This window comes from Erithacus rubecula, assembly GCF_903797595.1.
Source record: "Erithacus rubecula genome assembly, chromosome: 10".
Classification (NCBI taxonomy): domain Eukaryota; kingdom Metazoa; phylum Chordata; class Aves; order Passeriformes; family Muscicapidae; genus Erithacus; species Erithacus rubecula.
Genome location: NC_136662.1, coordinates 6,449,775 through 6,466,229, shown reverse-complemented (window position 1 = coordinate 6,466,229; position 16,455 = coordinate 6,449,775). Strand labels below are relative to the sequence as shown.

The 16,455-nt window shown below is 37.4% G+C and overlaps 1 long non-coding RNA gene across 4 annotated transcripts in view; it reads left to right on the top strand.

Moving 5' to 3' along the window:
* The window catches only part of LOC306805654, a 59,440-nt gene that overhangs the window by 34,340 nt on the left and 8,645 nt on the right, over positions 1–16,455 (top strand). For all 4 annotated transcript variants that reach the window (XR_013775255.1, XR_013775256.1, XR_013775257.1 and 1 more), the window contains exon 3: positions 1,355–1,469. This is a non-coding gene — a long non-coding RNA (uncharacterized lncRNA). The remainder of the gene's footprint in view (positions 1–1,354; positions 1,470–16,455) is intronic.

Here is a 16,455-nt window from a genome sequence, read left to right as displayed (position 1 = left end):
TAGCATTTGTACTTCAAAAGAGATGATGTAATAGTCAGAGCAGCTAACATTTTTTTCATGTTTTGTATGAATGGAAAAGAGATCCAGACATATCAGACTGATTATTTTATATTCTTCCATAGAGAGTCACTGTGGCTTTATGAAGAGAATTTTTTTCCCCTCAAACTTGTTTACTTCTCTTAGGATTTGAATTTTTTAAATCACTCACATTTTCAATGTTAGTTCTAGTTTTTCACTATGCAGAAATAAAGGAAAATAAGTACACGTACAAGTGCACAGACAGCAAGGTGTTTCTTTGCAATACTCAGTAGAATAAACACAAGAAATTTCCACAGCTCCAGAGGTCTTCAGCCACAGCATCCTTCTTACATATGCATACAGTTGCTTCAATTTCATTACTAAGAGTGAACTAGACAATATTTCATTACTAAACAACATGAACAATGGATCTATGCCTTACTGTTAAGGCTGATCAGAAAATAATATTCCTTTTTCAGAGAGATAAAAAGATTTTAGAAATTTTATTATTAGACTAAAGAGAGGTATGTCTGAGGTCTTTCAATTTTCTTTTGGGAAAAGGTGCTTATCATAAAAGAAAGTGGAGAAGAAAAAGTAGGCAATATGGTCCCTTTCCAGACAGACAGTCTGATCATTAAGACTTAAGTATCAGAAATCCAGGTTTCCAGGCCCTTCTCCAATGATAACAGAGCTCTGACATTCCAGAGGCACACCAAAACACCAGGCCATCAACCCTTCCAGGGCAGCAAGAGGGCTTTTTTCCTGTCCTGACACAAAACGCCTTCCCAGAAGAACTTCCATGTATTTCTTCAAAACCTCCTGCATTTTCCCCACAGAGGGAAAAAAAAAATAAGTTTTCAACCAGATCCAGTTACAGTTTTGCACAGAATTGCAGTTGCAATGAAAAAACTAACAGAATGAAGAGAAAAAAAACCACCTTCTTCTATAAAGTTCTAGTAATACCTTTAATCATATTACAAGCTTAATGCATTACATTAATATTTTAAATTAACACAGTCAGACTTTTAGATCAAACAGAGAAGAGAAAAAAGATTGTGATCCAACAAAAGCATGTTATAAAACACTGCTGTTCAAAACAGGTCAAGTATTTTCTTGTGCTTGAAGACTAACAAAGGGGTTTTTCCTTACGGCAGTCATTAGGTGTTTTGTCTTTATTTTTGTTACTTTCTTTTTTTTTTTTAATGGCAAAATATAACTTCTACTCCTCTATTAAATACACTCTAATCTGTATTCCTGGGAATAGCAATTTTCTTAGGACACTTCTCTTGCTATTAGTTGTCATAGGATTGCTTTCTCTCATGTTTGCCTTTTGCAGACCACAAGCCTCAGAAGATCACTGTGGAAGACCCTGGGCCAACCCATCCTGTTGATACCACACAAAGTACAGCCCAGTCTGGTATTCTTTCCACTCTGAAGGAGTCTCACATCAGGTAGTAGAAGCTAACTTATTTCATTGCTGTTGAATGACTACCAACTGACTGGGTCTTTTTCCCCAGCCTTCCCCATTAGGCAAAATTTACATTTTAATTATCTGGAGAAACTTTAAAATGTTAGTGTCCAAGGTCCACAATAAGATGTGGCCATCACACCCAGTCTGAGGAAAGAAGGGGGTGGTTCTGGAGACCCCCAAACCTTCCCCTTCTCACAGAGCCAAGCAAAGTCCATTAGAACTGACAGGGCATGCAGAACTCAGGAGAGAGGGCTAATTGAGTTTTAAAGCTGTGTAGCTGCAGCCTCATTTAGGAAATGCCTCCAGGCTTGCTCAAGAGTTTGGTAATAAACCTAGACCACAAAGCAAACTGAATGTTCAACTCTATGTGCCCAGAAGGGAGAGAAGATCCTTTTCTTCACACTCCTAAGCCCATGTTGTTAGCTCCTCCAATCTTTCTTCCACAAAGTAGGGTTCCAGGAATCATCTCCATTTTTTCATTCTGAAGACAGACCTGCATCCTGCTAACAGCTTTGATAATCCTGATTACAAATTTCTATTACAATAAAACATCAATATCACATGAAATCAAGAATCTGTCTTGCTACATCTTGTTAAAAAAAGTAATTTTCAGCTTAAGCCAATTAGGAAAATAGAAATGGCCACAGAGGTTTTCAGAACAGAAAAAAAATATTTACTTTTGATCTTTTCTGCCACAAGTGGCAGCTATAGTTGGTATGTGAGAAGCTTTCTGCCCTAACTAACTGATCACTAGGGCATTTAAATTACCTGTAAAAACGATTTAAAATGGGATAACTGACAACCATAATATCCACAATATTTAATGGAGCTATTAAGTGTGGAAGAAACTTGGTATCAGCCCCCCAACTCAGTAATGAACACATTGAAGAAATTTGAACAGATGCACATTTGACCATAGTAGGACATATTCTGAAATAATACCAAAAATATGCGAACAACCACAACTAAAGTTGTTCTCACATGCTTTGTTTCTACTGAGTCCAAGCTTTATTAAGCTTTTAGTTTCCTATAAAAACAGCTCCATGAATCAACAGGAGATACACTGAAGCTGAACATCTAGAGACTCTTTCATAGATAGGTTTAAACACAAACTGCAGTCATGACTAGAGCAAGAAGTTGCATGCTTGAAGTGGAGGGTCTAGAGCCCAAGTCCATCCAGGAATGACAGAGGGAACTGAGGTTATGAAGTCTAGAGGCTTAGGGGAGAATTTATCACTTTCTATAACTACCTCACAGGAGGCTGCAGTAGAGCATGTCTGAGTGTCAAGTGTACTTTTTTTCCCAAAGTAATGAGTGACAGGATAAGAGAAAATGGCCTCAAGTTGCACCAGGGACCATTTAGATTTGATATTAGAAAAAAATTCTCCACCAAAAAGCCTGTGAAGCATTGCAAAAGGGCTCCCAAAGAAGTGATGAAGTCACCATCCCTGAAGGTACTTAAAAGACATGTACACATGGTGCTGTGGGAGAAGATTTAAGTAGCAGACCTGGAAGTGTTCAGTTTGTGGTTGGACGCAATGATCTCATGCGCTTTTTCCAACCTGAGCTATTAAATGAATGACAGGTTCAAATCACTGGCTGTATTACCAGGTATGCTGCTTTGAATAATGGCTAATTCCTTCCTTGCATGATACTTAAAATGTCATAATTATATTCTCAAATCCAAATGGTTCTTGCATTCACTGGAGTCATATGAATGCATTTAAAGACTGAAATCCGTAACATAGTTTCCTTCCTAATGTATATACAGGTTCCTACAGCCACAGTGAAAGTATTTCTACAGATACAGCATTATCAGAGAGCCAAATTGTATCCTTGCTGTCCAACAATTACAGCAAAACAGGAACATCTGGAATTCTGCTCTTGTGAGGGCAGCTGGGACTGCATTGCTCCATCGGGAAATGAACTGTGCTCAGGTTATAAAATATACTTGGGACTGTTCACAGAAAACTAACAACCATTCTGGTATGGAAGAAATAACTTGAGTACAAGGCACTTATTAGGAGAAGTTTGTCAAAGTGCATACTATGTTTTTTTGACATGGAGAAATTGTGCAGATTCACTCTATATTTAAATCCCATTGAGCGTGAACAGCTCCCTCTCATTTCAGAAATTATTTCCTAAGTAGAAAAATAGTGTGATAACCAAGACTGATTTTACCAAACCTGCCACTAAGGAGAGTTTTTTCATTAACTCATATTCTGATCTAACTAGAAACATGGTAAATCTGGGAAAGTGCTAGCTATTCCTTCTCTCAAGTTCTGCCTTGGTTTCATGTTATTTCTCAGAGTTTGTGGCGACAAGTGCAAGACAAATTATTCACTTCTCTTCAGACAAAACTGGAAAGTATTGATTGCAGTAGCCAGGAATAGTGGCCTAGGTAAAATCTTCCTTTACTAATATTATGGAGTGTGCTGGTTTGAAGTGGCTTAGGTTTTGGTTAAGGGAAAAACCAGCCAGGCCAGGCCAGTGCTCAACCCACTACATTGGGAAAGAAATTAAAAAAGACAATTGCTTTCTGTCGGCCAATTGTATCATTTTGTATTTTATTGGCTGTTCTGCTCAAGATTCCTTCCAAGATCAAAACATTCAGACAATTCCTTTTTTTGCACATACTGGCATCAATATTTTGGAAGAATTTGAATTTTTCTGTGCATGCACAGGTTTAGTAGAAAGACATTTTGATGATCACAGATTTGAAAGACCTTACACACTAGATTTGAAGGACTATACACTAGATGGAGAAAACACTCATTACTTCTGCTAAGTTCCAAAGTTTTAAAATAAATATAAAATTAATAAGAATAAATTAATTCTTCTTATTCAATTCTATTTGCCTTCAGTATTAGGTAGATCCATGTCTACTCCATATGTTTTAAATTGAAGGCTTTATTTCTTTTTAAAGTGAGAAAAGAAAGGCATACCTAAATATCCACATATACCACACTTTGAATGTTAGACTTGTACTATAAAAAGAAACAACTTCCCTGAAACTCCATACCCATCCCATTAGCAACTTTTAATATTTCATTATAGTTCACGGAGTATAAATTGGCTTAATTTTTGTTAACACTGCATGAATATTTTGACAAGAGTTCATCCACTTATCCAAAATTGGAAACAGCCAAGTACTAACATGGTATAGGACCAGACCTACACACAGTGAGCTAGTTTAAAGGGGGAAAAAAAAAGCCTAAGTGAGATTTGCAAAGGCATTCGAACAGGATAAAGAAAGAATGCAACTATTGTACCAGTCTCCTGCTAGAAGTGGTGAAGCACTCTTTAAATGAGTTTTACTTACACAGCATTTCTTCTCCTCCTTTGAAATATGTTCTAAAAAAAGCTTCACAATTAACATATTGTATATATTTTGCAAGCTTTTCAAAGATCAGGAGCTGTTTCTGGAAAGACTCACTCTGATTTGGCAAATAATTAGAGCATACATTACACTAAGGTGCATTAAATGTTTGACATCTGTGAGGGTACAGAAACATACACTTACAGCTTCAAAAAGAAAAATGAAATCAGATATATTTTTAAATGGGGACAAGAAAGAAAAAGGAAAAAAGAGAGCAAGGAAAAGGACAGAAGTCTAAACGGCAGAAAACATTACAACAGCCAAGTGGAAACAAATGAGATATTATAGCTGGGGTGCAGTCACAGGACTCTGTGTAACTCTGTCACAGCTGAGCACCAAGAGCTTCTGGTGAAACTAGTTCTGTGTGTGACTTTAGGAAAAGTATAAAGAAGCATATTCAAAAGACATCGAGCACAAAGAAAACACAGTCATGACTATTGACAATAGGGAATTCTGTACGGAATGTGTGAACGGGACATGAGCGAGGCAAAATAGAATCAGCCCCTCTTTGCCTGGGATTTTTGTAGTGGTACAAGCCAAGCAATCTAAACAGAAAATATCTGTCTGTGCTGGGAGAGAAAGACATAAAACACCACAAAAACAAACTGCTTTCCTCATGGAAGAATGGTAACTTTGGACAACATTTGGCACCACAAGTTCAAAGGGCTATTTCATCTGCATTTTAAGTACAGACCCAGGGATTTTACAGTATTCCTGTCTCCATGCTATTGTTTTCTGTGCCATTAATGACATTTAAATTATAGACCTGCTGCAGCCATATAGTCAAAACACCACATCACCCGATGAGACACTGTATTATAATGTCAGTGTGTCTGTGTTTTAGCTGTGCTTTCATATACTCTACTTCTCTTCAATCACCCTTTTTCTCTGCCAAAGAATAGATACAAGAGACAAGTCTATCTTTAGCTCTACAAAAATTTCTTACTCAGGCAGCTGCAACACTTCATTCATCACATATCCAAGTCCCCTGTTTACAGCAATGAAATTTTTAGACGTACAAATAGTACAGAGGCGAACAGGGAGATTTTAAAATGAAAATACAGGACATGGCTAGGGAGTCAGAAATAATATGCTTCAAAGCAAACCAATTTTTAAACTACATCAGGTGGGATTTCTTATTCCTTTTGGGTTATTTTGAGTATTAGGCATTTTTTGTATTTACTTTCAGTAAAGTATTTCATATTTACTGAAATACTGTTTCCCAGAAGCATAATACTGTATGTATTGACCTTTACATACAGTTATTCACAATGACAAATATTGATTAAACAACAAATAATTCTTTGACAGCATCTTAAAAGAAAATGTATTGACATTTCTAAACAACTGCGTAACTAAATCGGACACATTTTCTAAATTTTGCTACTAAAAAGCTAAAGTGTTCATAGCACATCACTAAAGAGCTACGTACAAAATTCAGAATTTCAGACAGCATTTAAAACTTTTTTCCATCTCAAAAGTCTCAAGCAATCTATTTCAAGGTCACAAAACTCCTGGGGGGTGTGGAGGATGTTGCCTGACAGACACTTCATTCTTACTCAGATTTAGCTGGCTGTAACCTGTGTCCCAGGTGTAGAATGACAGACATTACTTGGGAAAAAGTAGAATACCTTTTACTCTACCCCATGCTCCAAACTGGGATACCAGGTCCATTTTTAACCTTACTGATATGTTCTATTGATGAGGTGACAGGAAATTCACTGACAGAATATGAAGGGTACTGCATTTGAACACAAACCAAAATAAGAATGATCAGGACCCTCTGAATTCCCTCTTACAAATCACATGTCTCATGTTAGACTACATATTTCCAATATTTTAAGGGATATAAATGGTTGAATGCATTCCATTTTACACCTTGTTATATGTTTTCATATCTTTTTCCTTTTAAATCAAGTGCTGATAGAAATAAGCCTTTACAAAAATCAATATGAAAATATTTTGGTTTTCTTCTCAACTACAGAAATTTTTTGCTCTGTGAAGTCCAGCAGACAAAAAATTTGAGACTGTAAAATCCTTTTCCACTCTTGACTATCTGAGAAGTCAATTGTATTGTGTCTCAGAGATCCTCTTTCATTCACACCTGTTTACACTCAGTCATGGTGTTGGTGACCAAATTTTGAATTTCCTGATAAAATAGTTCTGTGCATTCATGAGTGACAAGTTTTTCAGCCATTTCCTTGGCTTCTCCAGGGAAAACCAGATAAATTCCTTCACCTATATCTCCCAATTTCAACTTGCATGTAATGATAGCATGACTCTCTGGAATACTCAATTTCTACAGACAAAATCCAGCTGCACATATTTAAATCATTTCTTTGCATAGTCAAGAAGCAACCACCTGTGTTCAGGGACATGTGATGGGACTGAAGGGGACACAAGGAGGTAGAAACTTCCTCCTGTTCACACTTTTTACTGTTCACCATTACTCAGATGCATAAGGCTGCAGAGAAACTTGCAGCAGGCCTATCATACCTATGATTTTTAAATACTGCTTTAGATTTAATGATATGAAAATCAAATAAATTTGAGTAAAACTTTAGTTGCCATACTATAAAGAGTTTGAATATCCATTCAATAATTAATTGCTTTTTAAAACAGATGATTAGATACCCTCTGGAGTGGAACATGAATTCACATAATCTGGGAACTGTTTTGCTGGGCTCATCCAGACACTTCTTTTTAAGGTGCAGTTTTCAGCAAACATTTGTAATCACATACCTGGCAGATGAAACATCAGTTTTCATTATTATTAAGTGTCTATGTTTGAGTTGAAGAAATATGGAGAGAATACTTGAAAGAGCAAAGAAACCAAAACTAACTCCAAAAGAAACATCAATGCCTGCATTCTGGTCCTGAAAAAATGCCTCTATCACCTAACATAGCAAAACTTTCTGATCATAGTTTTCCCAAACATAAGAAAAGCAGTAAACTATGTAAATACAGTAGGATGAAAATGCTGAACCTAAACAGAATCACAAGTGAGCATCCACGAAAATTTTGACAAAAAATTATATAAATAGTGCACTGAATTATCTTCAATTTATAATTACCAACTAGTCATAACCCCTTGCAATGCAATTGCCCAGCTGTCACAGTTCACAACAGAAAGAGAGCTCCCAAGGCTATTATTTCCCTTTTTCCAGTGCATTTTTGCAACATATTTTTTAGTTTTATCTTTAGAGTCCAGCTGGACTTCATGCTTCTGTTGCCAGCTGGTTTTCCCCTATAAACTCCCTCCCTTGTGAAGGGAAAATACAGAACAGTGGTGCAGTGGTGGGAGAAGCAGGAAAGTAAAGGGGGAAAATACAATCAGAAGCAATAGAAGCAGTAGTGCTATCAGACCTGTGTATTAGGCAGCATCTTTTTAATCATAATAACTCTTCAAATGCACCTCATCATAAGCTATTACACACCACACCTTTCACAAGAATAGGCATGTTTGCAATGTTTCTAGGCTCTCATTTTACACAAGAAACCTTTGTTCTCCTTGTCTCAAAGTAACGAATGAAAAATCAAATGAAAGTCAGCAAAATTCATACTACAGCACATTTGTACAAGCAGTTTTTCCAAGTATGCCCAAGAGGCATCTAGAGAGGAGTAACTAAATTAATTTCAATTACCTGATCTTCTGAACAATAAACAAAAATCAGCATAAAGTTTCAGTAATGAAGCAGTCAAACATGGGTAAGGAAGCTCAAAACCCAGTTCACTTTTCTCAAAGTCAATTTAAAAGGAAAATATTTCAGGAAATCCCCACCTTTTATTAGACCAACTCAAGTTGACAGACACAGAGTAGAAGAAAACTGCATAGCACTTCCTAAAGTTCAGCTTTGCAGATAGGAAAGGCTAAAACTCTTTCACTGAAGGTAAATCATAACATCCAAAATAAAGGTTAGCAAAGGAGAAAAATTGCCTTAAGGGTTATAAGTATACATATATAGGTATATATGCTCCCACTAGTAATTCTCCGTATTAATAATCTTTAAACAAGAAATTTCTCTCAGAGCCTTTTACAACATTTAGCTCCAAAAAAGAGCTTGTAAGATACAAGCCTTCTGTTTTTGTCTTGTTGACAGAGTAATAAACTCTACAGTTTGATATGTATATATATTATTTTTTTTAATATTCCCAGATTTACCTTTCAGTGTAAGATTTAACAGAAAGTTAATCTGCATTCTAAAAATTCTTTTTAGACCCTCCAATTCATATGATAATGTTTTCAGCTATCAAAATCATATGCATAAATACTTGGTTCATACATTCATATTTCTAGAATTAGCAGTTGAAGCTAAGATTTTCATAATGGAAACAGACTTTGGGTCTCTGGTTTACCTGCTCAGCTCTTCCTGGGAAACTATGGAGCTGGAAAAAACACATCCTGCATGCAGATTTCTTGGCTGTGCAGTATCACACATCATCCAGGAGCTGTCACTTCAGCAGAAGGAGCAGTATCAACTCGGGCCTATGAGGAAAGCAGAACACCCAGCAAAGAATACATTAGCTCCTTAGTTAAGGACAAGAGGAGTCAATCATAACCCATAATCATTGCAGCCATTTCCTAATTAGAAGGCAAAGGAGAAGAGTACTGAAAATAGGTTAGAGCAACCAAAGGTCTGAACTTACAGTTCAGCTAAACGCTGCAGTTGTCTTCCAAGCATTGATAACCAAAATATCCATAGAGGTTTATATCCAGGCAATACATAGGAACTAGGCAATTCATATCTAGGCAATGCCTGAGGAACTGCACACACAAAAATACTCTCAGAAATCTGTAAGTTGAAGATAGTCCTCCTAAACTATATGGGAGAATAATGAGAGCCACAGGCATAGAATTGCAACCTTTAAACTTCTGCTGGCCTTACAACAATATGGCCAGAAACTCTCTCCTGGAATTTGGCCTTGAAAACACTCCTCTGCCAACTGACAAAGGAACAGGCACTTGTACTGCTTCCCTCTGAAGAAACTGCTTACCCACCCAGGGCACTGACCTTGGATTTCAAACCTAAACCCACCCCCAGTTACAAGATGTTGTGAATGAGGGATCCTCCCAAATGTTTCCTCAAGAAGTAAAGAACAATTTAAACATTGATTTGGCAACAGAGAATACATCTGGTAATTGAGGTGCCATCTTCCCTCCCATTTAGGATTTGCTGTGGTGGCTGCTCAGAGGAGCAGAAAGCAGAGGGAAAGGGATGTGCACACACTGACCTGTGCAAGACACGCTGCAGTGAGGCCAGTGGGGCATTTCTGCAGAGAGGGCTCAGCTCCAGCCTGGCACTGGCAACACTGAAGTTATCTGGCAGATATTGTGCAGTCAGTGGCTTTGGCTTCCTCCATGGTGCGACAAGCACTGAATGGGCCATTTTGAGAATTCAGATATTTTGGTACAGTGTGATAATTAAGCACCTTAACCCAGCTGTAAAATACATTTAACAGAAATACAGCAGCTTGATCAGTCTTACACTGGGCTAATTTTGTTATGATTGTTTTAAATGCCTACTAAAAATCATCTGCATATTTTAAGTGCGATTGAAAAATTAATTCTATTTCTTCTTATACAAACAAATGGCACTTAGCATTTTTAGAAAGGTGCCTGGATTCTATAAAAACTGGAAATGCCAGGAAGATACATTCGCAATTATGAACGAATTTGTTTGCACATTTACTATCAGCATTACTTTTTCTGAGTTTAATTTTAATATTACACCATTTCAACTCTCAGCATGGCAACTGTGCACAAACATCATCTGGGTGGTGAATGCTGGGGGCAGCTGAACTGCTTTATAGGAGATCTGCTGGGTGGCGTTCTGTGCACGTGCAAGGCAGTGTGATATCAGTACTTGGACCTGACTGCAAGCAAACAAGCTTTTTAAAACAGAGGAATTTCTATATTAACAGAGCTAAAGGTCTGGCAGGTGAAGAACTACATGACAAATACCACATCAACTCAACATAAAAGCATTCCATGCAATAGAAGATACCCACACTTTGAGACCAGAGACCAGTTTAACTCCGTAACCATGCAGGATGGCAAAACATTTGTTACATAACAGCAACTTCACATGGCATTTTTACATCCTGCCATCTTTTCACTGAAGAACAGAACATTAGACTTCTACCGACTCTGAGAGACGGGGAATGGAGCCAGCAGCAATATTTAGCACAGAGTGACTGATTTCTGGCACCATCTAGCTTCTCTGCAACAGGAATCTGGCAGCCTGGAAAGTGCTTTTCAAAGATACTGATTGAATAATTGATACTAGTGTGCTATACAAAGGCTCAAGACAGCACAAGAAAGAATAAGACATAAAGTAGTTTTCGGTCTTAGGACCTATTCTTTTTTTTTTTTCCTCCCAATAAAGATTGTGAGGTAAAAATCTTGGGCAGAATACCAAAGCCAAGAGAATGCAGACTCTGTTCATCATTCAGATTCTGACTATGCAACTCTGCCAAGTATCTATAATATATGAAAGTATTAGATACAAAGAAGCCATAATGCAACCAAGACTCATAATTGTTCATTTTCATGAGACATGGTATAATCTGAAAAGAACAGATTTGTTTTGACCAGTGGAACTATTCCTAATTCAACTCAGGAACTGCAAAATTCCAATGATTATTTGTAACTACAGTGGATTTATACTCATTCATTGCAATTAAGGAGTTTTGGACACTAGAAACTTCAATCGACCACCACCAACTCTGTATGGAGAACTGCTGATTATTTGAGAAGAGCAGCCATGTTTGGTGCTGAACATCTAAATTCATTAACTGATGACATATACATCCTTTGAATGCTTGTGCTCCGCAAAATTTTGCAGAAACATATTTACTTGGCAGCCTGAGGACGTTTACAGACATACACGTTGGTAAACCAGAAAGGAAGACAAATAAGGTTGGTTTATATCCTCAGCAGAGGAGGAAATAGCAGAGAAAAAGGAGGGGGGAAAGAAAAGTCTTTCTGGACTACACCAGACAAGCAAGCATAGTGTCTCCAGTTCCCACAGTGTAACTTTCTTTCCATTTGCCTGAAATCACCTGTAATGTGCTTCAAGGAGCTAATCCCTACACATTTGGTTTACTCGGCAGAGGCCCAATAAAAGCAAAGATTCTCAAATACATTAGGAACCCAACCCACTTTCTCACTTCGTCTTTTCAACTGCATGTGACCACAGCTACTGAAAATAGAAAATTAGCTACATTTACACACAAGTAATACATAGGAGTCTCCGAGATGGAAAAAATGGAACATAGTTACATGCTTTTTCCTATAATCCACTTAAAGTAATATTTCTCTCCCTCAGGGTCGCAATATATTCTGTTAAGGCAGTTTCTCAGTAAAGAGGTCGAGGGCTATTCTGAGGTTCATTCATTCACTATCAGCTCTGGTTTTGTGATATGATCCAATAACTAAAGTGTAAATGCAAGGGAGGCATAGTTGCCTACGTGTTTTATTGCATTTCAAAGGTTTCTTTCTTTAAAGAAGAGTCTTACATTCTCTTCTGCCTAGTTATGCAGGTTTTTTAGACTCCATATTTTCCACTCCTTTTGGTTATACTAAGAAGGAACATATATTTTCCATGACACAAGGACATGTGATGAGTGAAGAATTAGTAAGTCAGTATTTCATGTGGCATAAATAAGAGTATCCAAGTGGGAAGGAATTTCAAGATTTAGATCTAAGAATTAAAATGCACCTGATCTGAACCACAGGCAGAAGTCTTAACCAAAACTTGAAACTATCCTCAAAGTCAGCACCTGTTATTTGAAGACATTTTATACTCTCTGAACAGTTACAGATCAAAATGAAAGAGCAAGCAAAGCAAAATGAGGCAATGAGAGCAAAGCAGAAAACATGTTCATAGAGGGAAAAGGGGAATTGAGACATCTGTCATTAACATCTGACTTGGATGTCTCTTAATGGGTTTATATTCAGTTCTTTGTTATTCAACTGCAATTAATACGAAGAATGAGTTTTTACATCTCTGAATATTCTGGGTTGGAAGGCACCCACAGGGATCATAAAGTCCCACTTGAGTGAATAACCCATAGGGAAAAGAACCCACAGCTTGTGTTGGCACCACACTCTCACCACATCCAGAACTAAAGTATCTTGGGCTATTGCACAGTGTTCTCCTGAAGACAACTCCAAGGAATTAATCACCAAGATTTTGGTGATATTCTTACACTCAGATTTCAATCTTCAATGATGCATAGAAGAGCACTGGGATTTTCAGAAGCAATTCCCCTGAGGGTCAAGGATAGAGAATTTTTTAATCCCTCCATCCTTTTAAAATTCTCTGATGCAATTTCAAGGCAATATATGGTTTTTAAAAGCCTAATACGAAATTCTTTAAAAAGCAAAAAGTTAGATCTCCTGATATGTACACCAGCAAACCTCTGTCTCCTGCATTCTCATCTACCAAAATGTTGCAAATTTAGCAAAAAATAAAAATATAAAAAAATAAAACCCATAAACATCAGAATGTACTGCATTTATGTAAGTATTTGCAGAAGGCACATTATGCAGGTAATCCAATATAATCATAAAGAGCTGAATGACATTCTAATCCTGACATTCAGGTACCCAAAGCAGGTGCTTAAGGATTGGAAAGAAGGCAAAAAACAGAGGAGACAGTAAAAGTGCTAAAAGCATTACAGGAACCTTTATATTTCTTATTCAGGTGGAGTTTGTCATGAGCAGCCCACTCCCTTTTTGCACTGAATAATTCCCAGCATTTTCATATCACATCTCAGATACACATATCAAAGACAACTTTCTAATTTTGCAAGTGTGCTTAGAGAAAAGGAAAAGGAGAGCAAAAAAACCCAATAAACTCCCCCCTCCTCCCCCTTGTCCTCACCTTACTGGCCAATACGTCTCATTTTTATCTAATACCTGAGGAATTCTCCTCCTAGATAGAGGAGGAGACTGAAACGAGGTAACTGATTTGTATGCACATTCTATTGTCATTTTATTTTATAAATGAAAATCTATTTTATATATATATTTCTCCCATAACAGGCAAAATTGCAGTTCTAGACAAAAACTGTCTAGGATCTGCTACTTTCATTGGCTTGTTAAATGAATTTTATATTCATTCTAGAATCTAGATCTCAGAAATCATTTGTCTTCAAGCTCCTCCCAGATTTTACCTCAGAAATATGGTGAATCACTAAGCACTGCGGCTGTTTGTTCTCCTTCCTCACCTGTTTGACATTAGATTAGCAGTGCTGTGCACACCATGTGACAATAATACTGAGCTCAAGACGGGACCCTCATGTGCCAAGAAAAAAAAAAAAAAATCTATATTTCACAACAAGAAAATTAAGTTTCAGAAACATGAGACTGCTTATATCCTTTCTTTGGCCATATCCTATCCTTCCTTCCATCCCATTCACTAATTTATTTTTCCTCAGTCTTGTACTTCATCTCCCAGGCCTTTAGTGACAGCTTTTGGAACCTTAAACCAGTCCCAATCAATAGGTTGAGGTCAGCTGTCAGATCCATGGGATCAGAAAGATCAGAACACATTTATCCAAAGTCTAAGTGCAGTGCCCTATTCAGACAGATATGCTGCCTGCTAGTTATCAGGTGGAATTGAAAACAAAAGTTATATTAAAAGACAGCATGATCATTATTTCTCCTTTCTGCCCACCTCCTCATGTGCCTGAGGTCATTTTCCACAACAAAAATTAAAGCCCTTCTTGAAAGTGTTTTTGTGCTAAACAGCAGTGGTTAATTTCTTGCAACTAATTAGTTATTCAAGTGAAAGTATAATGATCCTCCAACGTGATTGAAAGTGCTTCAACTGAGTTTCCTGCTAACAGCATACTCCTAGAAAAGATGCAATAAATCAGCAGGGTTATGGAAATCTTTAAACAAAAGCAAGTCTATGACAGGAACCCATTAAAGATATAGCCATGTAATATTTATGCACCTAGCTGACTTGGGCTTTTAACCCAGCACTTTCAGCTATAGCTTTTTAGCACCTGGGTCATATTCAGTAAGAATGAAATTCACCCTATCTGCTAAGAGCCAGCACAATGTCTCTGCTTAAGGTGTTCAGAATATAGAGTTACCATAGGGCTTACAGGATGGAACTTCCCTTCAAATGGAATTTCACCCAGATATTTCTAAATACACAAATAGAACACCTTTGAACAGCACAGAAAATGTAATCTGTGAGCCTCAAGCTACCTAATAACCTTTAGCAAGAAAAGAGGCAGGTACTGACACAAGATTGGTTTGTAAATCCAGGGAGGTATTGATGCAGAAACAAAGCTCCTCAGAATAGCCAATAGCACCTATGATTGTTCAGATTATTATTTGTGATTAGAAGTGGTAACTGGGATGGTGATAGGGGATCTCTTGAGACATTTACAGAAAGTCCTGACTGCGCAAAATGCCATCCACTTACTCCTAAACCTACTAATTCATTACAGGGTTTGCATTTCAATGTGTTGGGTACTGCAGAAAAGCAAGACCCTGTGGTGGAAAAATGCATCTTGGTAATGTTTGAGGCTTCTGGGTGCTACAGGTATACTAATCTGTTTAAATTTCCAAAACAGAGATATTTCACTTTCTTTTTTCACATTAAATTGCCTGCATATGCACTTGCATGTATTTTTAAGCCACATATAAGTGCACATGAAGCAAAAAGAATGGCTTAATAAATTAACTTACTTGGCTGTACATGCTTTCCCTCATCCCTTTCACTCATTTACTTCGTTGCCATCTCAGTCTTCCTACAGTTTTAAACCACAGAATTTGGATTCACAAACGAATTTGAGTTGAGGAGTCAAATACAATTTCCTGGCCTACCTTTCCTTGCTGCAGCAAACGGCAGCAAAAAGCGAAAACCTTCCTGCTGTGAGGTTGGAAAAGGGGGACTTCAGGGAAAGGTGTAGGAACTGCAGTTTACTTGGGACTCTGGGAGGGGAGGATTGAAGGACAGAGAAAAGGAAACCAGACATCACTCCCCCTTCCCACTAAAATCAACCTTGCCTTCATGATATGTTTTTGGACCAATGACCACTTTCAACTCACACCTTCTGTTGGAAAAACAAATTAGGAGTGCAGCTTTATTTTATCAATAGAAAGTTTAAAGTGGTCACTGGAGCACAAAGCTTTTCAAAGGGTAGCTGAGCTCAACAAGGACAAGGAGGAGGATGTTGAAAAAGCCACAAAAACACAGGCAGATTACATATCATTAAAGGCCATGCCGTTTTGCAATTATAAACATAAGGCCTTTAGAACAATTCTGGTAATTTCTATCTATTTATTGTGGGCTATTTTTCTTAAGAAAAATATGTATTACTTTTAAAAAAAACCTCCACCAGAGCAGGAAAAGGTATTTTGTGTTTGTGTGTGTTGGTCGTGATAAAAAAGAGTCACCAGAAAATAGTAAACTAACTAGGCATTTGCTCCCTGACTACATGGGATTATGTTTCACATTTGTGCTGTAAATCATTGGATGCTGTACAAGTAATTGTACTGTAATGGGTTTTGCTATGCTAAATATTTAAACTGTGTGCCCAGTCCTTCAAAGTCTGAGCTTAT